This window comes from Cryptomeria japonica, chromosome 2 (assembly GCF_030272615.1).
Source record: "Cryptomeria japonica chromosome 2, Sugi_1.0, whole genome shotgun sequence".
NCBI classification, from domain to species: domain Eukaryota; kingdom Viridiplantae; phylum Streptophyta; class Pinopsida; order Cupressales; family Cupressaceae; genus Cryptomeria; species Cryptomeria japonica.
The window spans coordinates 441,092,606-441,109,909 of NC_081406.1; positions in this window are offsets into that span (position 1 = coordinate 441,092,606).

Sequence of the window (17,304 nt, forward strand, 5' to 3'; positions counted from 1 at the left end):
TAAGAAGTGATATTCATCTTGTTGCATTTTCAAATGGCTCCTAAAAGGGAATTTTCTGGCAAGGTTGATTATTTAGAAAGAAGTGTGTGTGATGACTTTTTAGAGCAGTTGACGCTGTCAACTAACCAGGCATCTAAGGCCAAAGAGTTAGTACCCAGGGCTCCCCGTCTGAAGATTGGAGAAGGATTATATGACAAAGGTAATTGGTTGAGAGACCCACAGGTTGGAATGTCCGGGTTGGGGCTGTTTAGAGTCGGATTTGGAATGAGAAATTCTCCTGCTCCTCAAAACAGTGTTTGGGAACTAGATGTTGGGAAATTAGTAGTCCCAGGAGTATTCATGGATACAGACTTGCTAACCCAAATGGCATTAAATTATGATTCAATCACAAGGTGCATCCGGGATGTAAATGGGAAAACCCTCGTGGAAATCAATGCAGAAGAACTGAGAACAACGTTTGGGCTCAGTGAGTTTACAAACTTCTTGGAACCCATAAACTTCACACAATTAGCCCAGGTGTACAGTGCACAGAGGAGTCATCTTAGGAATGGGCCTCTTAAAGAACTTTTTCTGAAAATAGGAGGGTTAGCAGTTGTAGGGCCCAACACGCAAGAGCCTTTTTCATTGAGTATGTTTACCTTGAGGGCGAAAGGGATGTATTGGGCACTTTGCCAAGTTCTAGGAGAGGATGCTGAATCAAATATGCCAAACCATTACTTGTTAATGATTGTTCAAATTTTGAATCCTTCTCTTGCTATTACATTTGATTATGCTTCTTATGTTGCCAATGCTATCCATGGTGGGTTGATAGGAATAAAAAATGGGAAGCTGGATAGGCCATTCGGATGGTACTCACTCTTGATGCACCTTTTTCTCTTCAAAGGTGGTGATTATTTCGCCAGTGGAATGGACCTGGTAAAAGAGAAGGAAGGAGAGAAGATGCCAGTACAACTATGGAGTACTGTGTTGTCATGGGACAGAGAGGATGCTAGTTTTCTAAAATTCGATAAATATTTTGCATCCAAAATAAGGACTCTCCTTTGCTCTGATAACCCAAGAGTCCCCAAGGTTCTTCTGGAATTCTTAAGGCCAAAAGAATTCGCAGAGAATATCAAGATAGTTCATAACTGGGGTGATATGTACTTATATCCAGTCTCCACAGTTTTCAGAGTTTTTGGTTTCAGAGGCACCCCATTTTTGTTACCCTACCAGGTCCCCCTCAAAGTGGGAACAGCTGAGATCCTTAGACAAATTGGTGGCCTACGAGAGGCAGAGCTAACAGGCAGAGGTAAAGGGACAATTTTCCCTGCAGCTACAGTAGCCCACCAATTTGTAATTACAAAGGGAGGCTGGAATTGTTTTGAGGATTTCCTCAAACCCTACCATTTATCCACTGCAGTGTCCAGATGTGCTGATCCAGAGGACTTTTACAATGGTGTGTTCTGGAAGAAGGTAGCATGCAGAGGTAGGCCTCATCAATTCCACTTTCCTGAAGACCTCATCAAGAATGAATTTGATTTAGATGAACAGGAGTTGAGGAAAGAAAAATGGGTGGCTTACAAGAAAGCCCTGGATTTTGTGCATCAATTTGATGCAAGCTATGACCCATTGTCTAGCTTCTTCCCATTGGAAGAGAAAATAAAAATTTTGATAGTGTGCTTTGAAGATGTGATGCAAACACTAAAGGAGAAGAGGGAAGCTGTAATTAAGAATAACACTGAAAAGGCAAGAATGATTTTAGGCAAGTCAGCTTCCACTAAAGCAATCCCTCCTGGTGACTACACCCTGCATAAGAAATCAGGTTACAGTGTGCTGGTGTCTACAACAGGGGAGCCCTCTTCATCCAAAGGAAAGAGGAAGGTACAAGATGTCGTTGACATCCAGGATAGCCCAAAGAAGCAAAGGGTGGGGAAGGAAGTGCAATCAGATACAACCTTGTATTCCCCATCCCAATCCCCTATCCACATAGGAGATGAACAAGCAGCAACTGAATACCTCTCTCAGTTGGGCAGCTTGGGAGAGATTGCATACACTTATGATGAGGTGGAAGAAGGGATGCCAGAAGAGCCCACTGAAGCACAAATGGATATCACCTCAACTGAACTTAAAGGCCAGGAGTGGGATCCTGAGATAAAGAAGGCCAGTAGTGCCTTTTTAGCTGATGATAGCTTTGTCACATCTGAAGCATTCATGCAATTTATCTGGAAGCAGCATATAGATAAATATAATGCTAGATGTGAAGCAAAAAAGGTAGAGTAGCCTAATAAAGATCCAGCCTCAGTGGAGGAAGAAATAAAACAGGAGATGATGGAAGAATTCAAAACCATCACTCCTGAACAGGGAAGGGATCTAGTAGCACAAGCTGGAGTGCTCATTTTACCAGAATGGAATATTGTTGATGCTCTGGTGCTAGATGCAGTAAGAAAAGAGACTAAACCCATGGAAGGGGTTACATTCAGTAAGGACAATGCTGCACTAGTCATGTGGTCCCTCAAAAGAAATGAGGACAAGAAAGGTAAAGACACCTCAGGGACAAGTCACCTTGGTGAATTGATGATTAAAAGAGTAGAGAGTACAGGGGTAGTAGAGGCTGCTAGCACTGTGTTAGAGACTGCCAAATTCAGTGTTGCAGTGGCTGAAAAGGAAGCCAAAGAAAAGGAGGCCCTCCAAATTAAATTGGAAACAGTTTTGAAGGCCTATGACAGTGTCAAGGAGGAGGTAAGAGGCAAAGATAGCATCATTGCCAAATTGCAGAGCCAGCTGATGGGACAATGCCAACAAGGTGAGTCTTCAACATTGATGATCGCCTCTTCTCCTGCAAGACCCCCACCTACTAGCCCCATTATTGAGCTCCCACCATCTCCTGCGCCTTCCAGCTCTCAAATGATTGAGATAACTCCCCAAGAATTCGAGAACCTAAAGCAAACTCGGGCCTTTTATGCGGGGAAGTATGAGGAGAAAATAAAAGCCACAATCTCCAGTTTTGCAGACACTATAAATGCCTCACTGCTTCACAATAGTGTGGGAAAGATCATGGAGATATGGAATGAATTAAGGAGAGATAAGGCCATTTTGACACCCATTTTTGACAGATGGAGGCCTAGGGAGCAAGACTTAGAGTTCATGTGTGTTTCCTGTGATGAAGCAAGAGCTAACCCCATTATCAAATCCACTTCTGATATCACTAAGATCTTATTGCAATTGGCAACAGAAGTGGATAATGTGGAAAGAAGGGTTAAATTGCTTAAGAAGGAATACACTGATCAAGTTTGTGAGTTGCTCCCAGGAATTTTTGCCAATCCAGATCAGTTGAAAGATAAGCAAATATGGCTTAAAGAGATAGAAGTCAAATTGTCAGCAAGGGTAAAGGGAATCATTGATCTTGATGATACCTCTTTCTTTGTTATAACAATACAGGAAATAGAAAAAATTAAGTCACACTATAGTTTTCTTAATTCAGAAGTCAACAAACTGAGAAATTCTTGGAAAAGGTTGACTAAAAGTAAAGATGATGTGATTAATTTTTCATGGCCGATAGAAGAGACATATAATGAGTGGGAAGTTAAATATTCCACTCATGATCCGGAGCAGTTGGAGAGCGCCCCTGAAAAGCCAGAAGAGGTTGCAACTGAACAACCTGTTGAACAGACTGCAGAGGCTAAAAAGAGCGCATAACTGTTTCACATAAAAATTGTAACCTCATCAATTTTGGAAATAATTGTAACAAACTCTCCTCGAGAAGTCTGAAGCTTTGTGCATCCATGTTGTTATAAATGGATACCAGGACTAGAGGGGAAGGGATCACAAAATTTTGTAAGAAAACTCTGCAGAAATATTATCTGAGCTTTTCCAAAGTTCAAATGGAGAATCAGAATTTTTGTAAAATTTCTTCAAATGAATGTCAATGCCGTTAGTTTTGAGTAAAACTCTGTGTCGTCTTCAATTTTGTCCACAAGTTTATTTACTGTTTTCATTCTGAATAATCCAGGATTTTTCTGTTTGATTGAAATTGTAAGGCAATCTCAGTATGGGTGTTTTTTTTTAGCTTTCTCTTTAGGAGGGAAATTAAATATGCATAGTCACTCTTACCAGTAAATTCTTTGGGAGAAACTTTGAATTTTGAGGACCATAGTTTAGTTTGAAGTGATTGAATTCTTGTAGGTGTTAGGCATTTGCAAGGATTAGTGAAAACCAAGCTGATGGGAAGCATAAAGATATTTTGTTTCAGGAGTTTTATTTGAGTTTAGGTGACTCTGTAACTTTGGATAAGGCACTGGTATTAATCAAAGCTGTTTATTGCATGCTTTGTTGATCAAATATGCTGAAGTTAAGTATTGTTTCATCCTTTGTTTTCAGTTGCTTTCAAGGTGAATAAATCCACTGGTTTTCTGGACTGGTTTGCTGTGGATTTGTTGTTTAAAAGTGTGAAGTTAATTCACAAAAGGTATACCCACCTGGGCTCTAAGAAAAGCCCGAAGTGTAGAAGGTCTAACCAAACCTTGTCATATGTTGTCTCTGGAATCTCCTTATCCTTGATGTCTTCTCGGCACCCATTTTAGATCATATTATTCTAAGGGCATTGAAGGGAATCAGATTTTGAGAACAACAGGTGCTTCACGCTACGACGACTCTTCCCGCCCATGGGGAAATTTCAAAATCTGGTGATGGCGCTTCTCAACCCTCAACCTTCACCATTCTTATGGAGGATTTTGGTGGCATGAGCTCTTCCTTGGTTGGCGATGTGGATGTTTCAGCATGCCCCTATGCCTCTACCGCTGGTAAGATCTCATACACGACTGTGTCTGTTGGGCAAAGGTAGCTTGGTGAAGCACTGAGGTCACAGATAGGGAGACAAGGTCATATGGTGGGTTCATTCCTGTTGCTAATGCCATCTCTGTTAATATGAAAGCAGAGATGACAGAGGAAATAGATCATAATGCTTCTATTCTCTCCTTACATGGTGTGATCTATCGATTTAGGGGTTTTTGACCTTCCCTCCCTCAGCTGCACATCTGGATCTCAGAACATTGGGAGCCTATTATTACTCATAAATTTCATATTTTCCCCATGGATAAGGGTTTTTTTTTTGCTAAGTTTGATAATTATTAGGATAGAAACGATCATTTTTGTAGCTAGGAGGACAATTTTTTGTTGATGATTAAGCCTTGGCACTCTGATTTCAACCCTTATTCTGAAACATTTAATAAGATCCCAATTTAAGTTTGACTTCCTAATCTCCCCCTTCATTTATGGGTCGATTCTCTTTTAAAGGAAGTGGGTGATGCCCTTGGATATTTTTTTATGGTGGATGATGAATCCTTTGATATTTTTCACTCCACCTTTGCCTATATATTGGTTGAAATAGATGTTTCAAAAGGGATGCCTTCTGAGATTTTACTCAAATCTTCTAAGGGTTCATGGGTTCAATCTTTGGACTATGAAGGGATTCCCTTCCGATGTAGAAGATGTTTTAAAATAGGTCATGTGGCTGCACAATATGGATTTGAGAAAAAGGTAATGATGACTACATGGTGGAAATGTGCTTCTCAACAACATTATACGATTGAGAAAAAATCTTCACAACATAGGATTTTTTCTGAGGTGGTTGTAATGGAATCACAGGATCTAGGGGAATTCTCTCTACATGTCACAAATGGTGGGGTTGCTGAAACTGTGCAAGATTCTCCTGTTGAAACCCCTAAAGTTAGAGAGAATGGGCCTTAGGCTTCTTATTCTGGTGATAGTGTTTCGGTTATCAATTCTGGTGGCTTTTTTTGTTGGCATTATACACTCAAATGAGAATGGTTGATGTTGTCATTGATGGCAACCAACTGGCACCAAGATTCTACACGTTCACTGGCAACACAAACATAATCCATTGGCACCGACAGGTACATTCACCGGCATCCAGATTACACCGACAATGAAGTATACCGACACTTAGGCTGACATGAGACAAATTTTTATTTATGTGAATTGTATTGGAATGTAATTAATTTTTGTAAGCCGACATGATGTATTGTAAAAGACTCATATATGTATGAGATCTTATAGATCATTTTGCAATAATGATATATAGAATATATAAGAAGGTGATATAGTGAATGTATGAAGTGGTTATGTAAAAGATAGCGAAAGATTTTTGGTTAAGGTATCTGACAAAGCTTAAACTGGTACTGAACCAAGCATTGGAGATGCTATTTTGAGCAGTACATTATCTTGGATTTAATTATCCATATTGTAGTCAATGAGCCTCTTTCATTAAGCGGTGTTCTCTAGGCTATTGGCCTTCTTGCATGTGCAGGCCCCTATTGTAAGTAATATTTATTCATATTGGCTAGTGAGTAAATATTGTGGGTCACAAATCCCACCGAGGTTTTTCCCATACCAAGTTTTCTTGCCAAAATATCTTGTGTTATGGTGTGCATTTATGTTTTCTCTATTATTTCTCTTTACTGCACTATTACTTGTTTACCAGTACATTAATTTGGGTTACAAAGTTATAAATAAGTTCAAATATTCCATCAACCGACTAGACACTAATTCACCCCCCCCCCCCCCCCTCTCAGTGTCTTTGGGACTGTTATTGCATCTAACAATTGGTATCAGATCCTGGTCCTCTATTTGCAAAAGCCTAACAACTTGAGGAAGATTCTGAAACCTGTACTGATGGAGAGTTTGAGAAAACAGTTGGAAAGAGCTCTTGAAGATTTTGATGTAGAAAAATTGAAGAATATCAAACTTGAAGATGATCTGAGGACTGCCCAGGAATTCATTAAAGGACTTCAGGAGAACCAGGTTATAGCACAAAACAAGAGGAAAGAACTTCATGAGCAAATGCAAAAAGATGATGATGAAAATGAAACTCTTAGAGATATTGCAAAGAAGTTGAGGCAAGAGAACAGTAATATGAGGAATGAAATGCAAGATCTAACCATGAGGCTATGTAAGGATATTGAAGATAGGAAGAAGAATGAAGAAGACTTGACTATGAGACTTAATGATGGAGCAAATAAAAATTTGAGACTTGGTCATGAAAATGATATGCTAAAGACAGATCTGATTCACATGCAACATGATAAAGAGGAGCTTATGAGACAAGTTGGGATTCTAGAAAATGAGTTGAACACTTCAAAGGAATACAAAGACAAGTTCAAGAAAAGTTCTGAAAGGCTTGATGACATGCTGAAAAGACAAAAACCTGATGGATATACAGTTGGACTTGGATTTGAACATGGAGAAAGTTCTAGGACTGCAAACAATCAAGATCATAGCAAACTGGTAAGACAACCTAATGCTTATAAATTCAATGGGAAATGTTTTAATTGCAACAAGTTTGGTCATAGAGAAAATCAGTGCAGATTTAGAAATAATCATAATACAAATTTACCCACCGGTCAATATTCCAAATGCAATAAAGTTGGTCATAACTCGGAAAATTGTAGAATGAATGTGAAATGCTATGTTTGTGGTAGATTTGGACATTTATCTAATCAATGCAGAACACAAACCAGTCAAGGATATGGAAAAGCTATTCAGAGAAATAATGTAACTTGTTATGCATGTAACAAGATTGGGCATATTGCAAAATTTTGTAGAAGCAAGACTATACTGGCGAACAGTAAAGGATCTAATGAAAGGGAAAAGAAAAGGTAAATGAAATAAAGCAAGAATTTTCAAAACAATGGATTAAGAAGAGAGATCAGAGATTTGATGAATCTATCTCTACACCGATAGAACAGAGTAACCCTCCACCGGTAGGAAATTCTTCATCTGACTAAAAGAAAAATCCTTAGGGGGTATGGCAGCAAATTGAAAATCATGCATTCTAGCCTTGGTTGATGGTAAGAAGACACATTTCTTCTTTACTGACAGATATGTTAAGATTTCACTTAATCGACAATCATTTAATGCAGTTGTTGGAAAACTTTTTGGTTATAAAGCACGAAAAACCCTTATTTCAAATTACAAAGAATCCAAGCATTCGAAGAGCGTGAATTGAGTGAAGGCATTCAAGAGGCGAAGCAGCTAAGACATTTTCAGGGCAATTAAGAGGATTTCACTTGCAGAAAAGGTATTTATTTCAGTATCATGGCTACTTCATCTTCTGTACCTGAATTTATTGCAAACCCTACGGTGGTAGAAAACATTAAGCGCCCTAGACCCATGTTTAAAATCATTCCTAAGATTGCTAAGCAAGATTATTCCATCAGAGCCTTTTCTAAGATTCTGAAGGGAGTTGCTTTTGCCGAAGACCCAAGAATTTATATTCACTGCAACATAGAAAATTTAAGGACTGATGATTTGAAGAACATGTACAATGATGTTATTACTGATGAACAAGGTCTAGTTAAACCGGAGCATAAAATTGTAGAAGACTTAGGATTTGTTGAAATTTTGAACATACCTGAATTTCCAAAGGAGGTAGTTCGTCTTGTACTGAGAAAAGTTCATGGTGAGTTTATGTGGCTAGACTTTATTTGTAAAATAACTAAGGAAGCAATCAAGGCAGTTACTGGTTTACCCTCAATCGGTAGTAGGCCCGACAAAACAAAGAAGATACATAACAAGGGTGTTATGGACCTAACCGGAGCTACATCTAACAACAGATCTCTTAGGGTTAATGATATCACTGATGCAAATGTGAGATATGTGAGCATGGTATTTGGATATAGAGTTACACATGAAAATAGATTAAACTCAATTTATAGCTTGTGTATACATAGTGCATATGAGATGGTTAAGAATAATGCTAGAATTGATATCTGTGGATGGCTTAAGGATGAACTGATATATACCTTGAAGAAGATTAAGGGCGACAAGAAGGGAACATTCCATTTTGGCAACCTACTTGTGTGTTTAATGCTTTACTTCACAAAAAAGATACCTGACATTGGTCATAAGGACTTTGCATATGACATCCTGGTAGGCAGACAAATCATGGAAGCTATTACCGATATTGGTACTAATAGTGATGACATGGTAAAAGCCTATTTCAAAAACTTTCAAACCAAAATGAAGGCTAGAGAAAGGTTACCACAGAGCATTGTGGATAAGTATGACAAGCAAATATGTTTTGTAATCAAACAAGATGAAACATGGATGGAAGCTATTAGTCCTAGAACTATTTGGATAACAGAGATGGGATATGAAGTTGATCTTAATATTATAGAAGCATACGCTAAGACACTTCTTGATGCACCTATTTAACCGTCTGAAGAGATTTTTGGAAATACTGATACTATTGAGAGTGTTGTTTCGATGTAGAAGCAAAGAAAAAGAAGAGAAAAATTCATTAGAGATGCATCCAAAATGGCTAAAGAAGTTAAGGAAAATGCAATGAACTTAAGTGGTATTTCTACTAGTGAACTGGAAGGATTGGAACCGGTAGCTCATGTTTCACCGGTTGTCACTTCTTCGGATACACACAGTGGTAAGGAAACAGAGTTAAAAAGAGTTGAAAGGAAGAAGAGGAAACCCTCACCGTACATTCTCCTTCTCCTAAAAGAACAAGAACATTAAGGAAGAAGCAACAAGTTGTAAGAGAGCCTAAGAAGAAATTAAATCTAAAGAAGAAACATGAACCTAAGGCAGCAAATACCCTTACACCGGAGGAATTGATAAATGAAATAACACAAGAAGGTAATCTTAGTAATGTGAACAAATTGTATCATTCTTACAAGGATTCTAACAAGGAGACAATAGAGGCTAGTATTATTTTGCATCTAGACATCTATAAGAAATTTTTGATTGAAGTTGTAGATGATTTGTTGAATGACTTGTACCTAAGATTAGAGGCTAAAAGAATGTCAGTGATGGAATTGGATAAAAAGTTAAAGGTTGAAGCATTGTTGGCTGTTCACCCTGTAAATTCTGGAGAGGAAATTGATGAATTGATTTCTGAAGCCAACCGGTCAGCTTTTGTGAGTGGACACCGACATGTTATCCTAATGGCTGGGAGAGTGAAAGAAATAGCTAATGAAACTGCAAACAAATGGGATATATTTTTTATTGAAAAGGAAAAGAAAGAAGAAAGGGGTAGACAGAAAATGGATAAGTCTTTTGCAAAGGTATATCAAAAGGATAAGGACAAAGGTAAAGGTAAAATTGGTAGTGTACCTGCTATAAAGGTCACAGATAACCTTCCTCCACCAACACAGGACACCCCACCAATAACAACAGGGACACCGGTACATATGGATAGTCAACCGGATAAGGAGACTGAAGAAATAACACATAATGATACTAATCCGGATTCTGAAATTCTTTTCACTATGAATGTAGATACACAAGATTTTAATATTGTTGTGGATAAAGAGATTGCAGAAGTTAAGACAGTCGATGCTAAGAACATTGAGATCTCTGAGTCACCGACACACACTGTTGACTCTCAGAACACCGAGATACTGACAGAGGCTAAAGAAACTAACATTGTGAAACTAGCAAAAGCAAAGGTACATACACAGACTGAGAAACCGACAGAAATTGTAAATAAAGAGGAAATGAATGATGGTAACAAGGAAGAAATTGTTAAGGTAATTAGGCAAGTATCTGTTGAAAGGAAAGTTATTACAAAACCAAGCACATCCACATGAGAATTAAGACCTACTAATGTAACAAATGTTCTTTTGGATTCAATAAAGAGGATAACAGATTGCAATGCCTTAGCATTTAAGGCCATTGATGACACATTGCCTATTTTGAAGATGATTACACCAACCTGTAAGATAGATCATATTGATGATTCTTTAGGTAAATTGGACACACTGTCCAAATGTATTGCTTCAAATGTTCTAACTATAGATAAAATAAATGAGGAAACTATTAAGGAAAGAGTAAATGAAGAAAAAGGTGAATTCTTTGAGAAAACTATCAAAGACTGTACTGAGCACATGGATTCTTTATTACCGGTACTTAACTCAACAATTTTGGAATATAAGGAACTGTATAGAGAAGCTTGCAAACCTCACCACCTGACTGAAGGTATTGATGAGGAGATTAAGAAAATACAGAAGAAGATAGATGACATAGCAAACAACATGATAGGTTCTTCAAAACTTACCTCAGTTTTTGAACAAGAAATGGTAGTTTTTGAGGAAAAGTTAGAGAATCTGGAGAAAGAAAAAGAAAGGATAAGGTTGAAGGCCTGGGAACTAAAAAGAAAACTTGGTCCAAGATTGGATAGTCTTATAACTCAGCAGGTTGAGCTATCTAAAACAAAAATTCAAGGAGAACGGTCACCGGAGAAACAGATGCACTATCTGACCGACATGATCCAACAAACATAAACCATTATCTCTAATAGTAATAAATTCATGCAGAGCTTGAATCTAATTGTGGCAGATATCTTTCAAATTGTAAGTAACCGGTTACAGGCTATGAGGTAGAATTTTTGTATTCTTTGATTCTTTTTGACATCCTTTGTCATTGATGCCAAAGGGGGAGTAGTATGGAGAAAAATGTATGGAAGAAAATGCATAGAAGAGATCACTTGCTCAGGGGGAGCACACTTCTTTTGGGGATCAGTTTTTGGATAACAGTTTTGGATTTTTCTCATGAGTGTTGCCATCAATGCCAAATGGAGAGATTGTTGGCATTATACACTCAAATGAGAATGGTTGATGTTGTCATTGATGGCAACCAACTGGCAATAGGATTCTACACATTCACCGGCAACACAGACATCATCTACCGGCACCGGCAGGTACATTCACCGGCATCCAGATTACACCGGCAATGAAGTATATCGACACTCAGGCCAACATGGGACGAAGTTTTATTTATGTGAATTGTATTGTAATGTAATTAATTTTTGTTAGTCGACATGATGTATTGTAAAAGACTCATATATGTTTGAGATCTTATAGATCATTTTGCAATAATGATATATAGAATATGTAAGAAGGTGATATAGTGAATGTATGAAGTGGTGATATAAAAGATAGCGAAAGGTTTTTGGTTAAGGTATCTAACAAAGCTTAAATCGGTACTGAACCAAGCATTGGAGATGCTATTTTGAGCAGTACATTATCTTGGATTTAATTATCCATATTGTAGTCAGTGAGACTCTTTCATTGAGCAGTGCGCTCTAGGCTGTTGGCCTTCCTGCATGTGCAGGCCCCTATTGAAAGTAATATTTATTCATATTGGCTAGTGAGTAAATATTGTGGATCACAAATCCAAGTTTTCTCATACCGGGTTTGTTAGGTCCCGAAGACAACTGAGAGGGGGGGTGAATCAGTTGTCAAATAAATTCAAACCAAAAACAACTTAACCAACTTAATGCTTAATACCGGTAATCCAGTTAAGTATGCCAGTAGTTTTAATAGTTAATTGCTATACCGGTAAAGATTAATGCATGAAACATAAACACAAAGTCATCCACAACACATGACACCAATATTTGTACGTGAAAACCCTGTAAGGGGAAAAACCACGGTGGGAAACCTTACCCACAATCAGATGATACTACTGCAGATAGTAAGTGTACATAAATGGGGTCTGCACATGTAGAAAGGCTAATAGCCTAGAGCTCACTGCTCAATCACAAAATGGGAGTCACACTGACTACAGTTGGATGGTTAAATCCAATAAGAATGTACTGCACAAAATAGCATCTTCATATGCTGAATTCAGTACCGGTGTAATGCTGATATGCTTTCACAAAAACCTAGCTTCACCTTCAAATGATGTCTTCGTGTATAGCTATGCTTAATCTCACATATACCTCCACACAATTCTTTTTTCGCATTCCACATTCGATCTTACAAATAAGATCTTACATTTATACCATAACCTAAGACCAATTTTAGTAGGTCGGCTCTACAAGATATTACAATAAAAACATTCTACAAATAATATAATATCTGATGCAATAACCGATTAAACATATCAGCTTAATGCATTTACAACAATAATTAATCATTTCCTTAGTGTGCCATGCTGATCTGGAAAAGATAAACCTGCTGGTGTAACCCTGTGTAACCCTGGACCTATTTGCCGGTAAAAGCAAATATGCAAATATGAATATACCAATGATTAATTCATTAAGATAAGATGTCCACACGATGTTTTCGATATTACCAAGTGTCTTCCATATCATTTCAAGTGTCGGTGATCATTATATCCTGCCGGTGAACTATATACCAGTAACTGTGCAGTAGTTACTTGCTTGCCGGTGAATGCTGCTGGATCTCCAAAGTGCTAGTGTTTTAGTAGGTGTTGACATCAATGACAAAACCATACCAAAATACCAACAATCTCCCCCTTTGGCATTGATGGCAACACAAGATGGAAAGCCAAAACAGAAATGCCAAAAACCAACAATCTCTAAAAAGATCATAACCAAAATACAGAGAGTAATAGTCTCTCCCAAACAACAATCTCTCCCTCTGGGAGCAACATGTGTTATCCAAAGTTTCCATACCAATCTCTCCAAAAGATAATGTGTTTTTCCATATATCTCTCCCCCTTTGACATCAAATGCCAAAGTTATAATAAAACCAAGTTCATATATAAAATACCAATCAATTCAGTATACCAACTACTCCCCCTGAGAATTAGCTTCCTCATCAAAGACCGTAGTAAAAGATTTGTCTTTTAATTCTGTCAGTTGATGACAATCATCAACTGTCTAAGTCTCTACCGGTGGCGGTATGACTCCAAGCTAATCTCTGAGATATTCGAAAGTCTCCTTAGGCAAAGGTTTTGTGAAAATATCTGCAAGTTGTTCTTTAGTGCTCACATAAACTAGTTTTATCTCCTTTTCTTCAACTTTTTCCCTTAGAAAATTTAGTTTGATAGAAACATGTTTTGTTTTAGAATGTAGTACTGGATTCTTAGATATATCAATTGCTGCAGTGTTATCACAATATATGGTAATAGGTTCCTTGCATTTTACCTTTATGTCTTCCAACATTTGCTTAAGCCATAGTACCTATGTACAGTTGGTTGCTGCTACAACATATTCTGATTCTGCTGTTGATAAAGATGTACAACTCTGTTTCTTACTCAACCAAGAAACTAGTCTGTTTTCAAGAAAGAATGCTCCGCCGATGGTGCTTTTTCTATCATCCACATCTCCTGCCCAATTTGCATCTGTGTATGCACATAATTCAAAGTTTTTATCTCTAGGATACCATAATCCAAGATTTATAGTGCCTTGTAAGTACCGGAAAATCCTTTTTACTGCTGATTCATGATTTTCTCTAGGATTACTTTGAAATCTAGAAACAATACATACTGCATTCATAATATCAGGTCTGGTTTGTGTCAAATACAATAAAACTCCTATCATAGATTTGTATCTAGCTGGATTAACAGGTGTAGATTCATCCCTTTGAGATAATTTGTCATTTGTAGTCATAGGTGTGCTTACCATCTTAGAGTTCTCCATCCCAAATTTCTTTAGTAACTCTTTTAAGTATTTGGATTGACTCAAGAATATACCTTTATCAATCTGTGAAATCTGTAATCCTAAAAAGAATTTTATTTCTCCAATCATAGACATTTCAAATTCTTGCTGCATTTTAGTAGAAAATTCCTTACATAAACCATCTTCTCCTCCAAAGATTATATCATCAACAAATACTTCTATAATCAAGATGTCATCATTAGTTATTTTGTAATATAAATTGTTGTCTGCATTTCCTTTAGTAAAACTAATCTTTAAAAGATACTTATCCAATCTTGCATACCAAGCTCTTGGGGCTTGTTTTAATCCATACAGAGCTTTCTTTAACCTGCAAACCATATCATTGTCATCTGTCAAAGAAAATCCATCAAGTTGTTCAATGCATACTTCCTCTTCAAGATCTCCATTCAGAAATGCACATTTAATATCCATTTGATAAACTTTGTAGTTCTTGTGTGCTACAAAAGCCAAGAATAATCTGACTGCCTCAATTCTAGCTACCGGTGCAAAGGTTTCATTGTAATCAACTCCTTCTTTATGAGAATATCCCTTACATACTAGTCTTGCTTTATTTTTGACAACCTTACCATCTTCATTAAGTTTGTTTCTGAATACCCATTTGGTTCCAATTACATTTTTATCTTTAAGTCGGGGAACTAATGTCCAAGTGTTATTTTTCTCACTTTGTTCTAATTCTTCTTCCATAGCTTTAATCCAAAATTTATCTTCACATGCCTCATTAACAAATGATGGTTCTATTTGAGAAATAAGACATACCTATTCATTTGCCAATCTTCCTCTTGTCATAACTCCTTTAAATTTATTTCCAATTATCTGATCTTCAGAATGATTCAATCTTACATACCGGGGTGTCTTTGTTTGATGTTGTTCTTCAATTATTGTAGAATCCTTAGATGGTACCGGGGTAACTAGATCTTCATTTTGTACCAATGGATTTGGTGTAGGTTCATTTGTCACAATTTCTGTTGCCGGTTCAGAGTCTATATACCTTGAAGTTCCTCTGAATTGTTCATCAATTTTTACATTTGCACTCTCAACAATTTTCTGCAATCTCTTGTTAAAACATCTATATGCCTTGCTCTTAGATGAATAACCAAGAAATATTCCTTCATCACTTCTAGGATCAAATTTGCCAATATACTCATCTCTTCTAATATAACATTTACTTCCAAAAATTCTGAAATATTTGAGAGTAGGAGTATTACCAAACCATAGTTCATGAGGGGTCTTACTGGTTTCACCTTTGATGTGAACTTTGTCGAATGTATAGACCGTTGTGCTGTCTTCTGATTCCATTCACTTCACAGAATGTATTAAAGTCCTTAGATGTGAATTCTCCTCCTTGATCTGATCTTAAACATTTGATTTTCTTACCGGTTTCATTTTCAACCATTGCTTTGAATAGTTTGAACTTTCCAAGTGCTTCTGATTTTTCTTGAGAAAAGTAACCCAACACATTCTAGAATAGTCATCAATGATTAGCATAAAATACCTATCACCTTGTAAGCTTTTAGTTCTAGCTAGACCACATAAATCAGTGTGAATCAAATCAAGAGCATTATTAGATTTTTCTGGAATACTTTTGAAACTAGCTCTAACTTGTTTTCCAAATTGACATTCCTTACATATTGTATTATGAGGTTTGACAATTTTAGGTAGATCTCTAACTGCCTTAGAAGTACTGATCTTTACCATGCAATCAAAGTTTACATGACAGAGTCTCTTATGCCATAACCAACTTTCATCTATATGTGCAATCAAGCATGTCTTTTCACTATTATTCAAATGAAAGATATTACATCTAGTCTGATTATCGGTTGCAATTTCCAAACCAGTTCTATTCATGATTTTGCATTTTCCATTTTTAAATTGTAATTGAAATCCTTTCTCAACTAATTGACCAACACTTAAAAGATTATGCTTTAATCCTTCAATATAGTAAACAGTGTCAGTGTTATGCTTACCATCAAGAGATATTGTACCCTTACCTTTGATTGAATAGGCTTTGTCATCTCCAAATCTTACTAAACCTCCATTGTATTCTTGAAAGTTCAAGAATTTACCTTTGTCTCCTATCATATGATGTGAGCATCCTGAGTCAATGATCCATTCATCCTTTACTTCAACTTTAGCTGCTAGGGCTTGTTCTACCGGTTGAACAGTAGGTGCTGGTTGATCTTCTGTTATAGCAACAAAAACCCATCCATTGCCTATCAGATCCTCATCAGAATCATCAGTCACACCTTCATCAGCAATGTAACAAGATTTGTCTTTGTTTTTCTTAAATCTGTATCTCTGATATTCAGGATTAGGCTTGTATGTCCTTCTAGCTTCTTCTCTTAGTCTAGCATGTCTATCAGGGCATCTCAAAGCCATATGACCAATCTTATTGCAGTTAAAACATTTAAAGGGTGCTTTACCTTCATACTTACTTCCAATTGGACCTTTACACATTTTCCTTGCAAATAGTGCTTCAAGTTCTTCAAGTTCTTCATTTTCTTTCCTGCTTTCTTCAAGTTCTCTTGCATAAAAGGCTTTCCAATCAGATTTGTCAAATGATGGAGTAGATTATGTTGATGCTTTAGAGGCTAAATTTGTCTTTATAGTAGCAACAGGACCAAATTCTTCAATTTCAAAAGCTGAAAGTTTCCCAATCAATGTATCCCTAGTTACTGATGTATTAGGCATTGTTCTTAACTCATTTATAGCAGTAACCTTCATTTTATATGCTGGTGGCAATCCTCTTAAGATTTTTGAAACAATTTCATCTTGACTTAAGGTTCCTCCACAACATTTAATACCCAAAACAATTTCATTTACTCTTTCCATAAAAGCAAAAATCCTTTCATCTTCTTCCATTTTCAGATGTT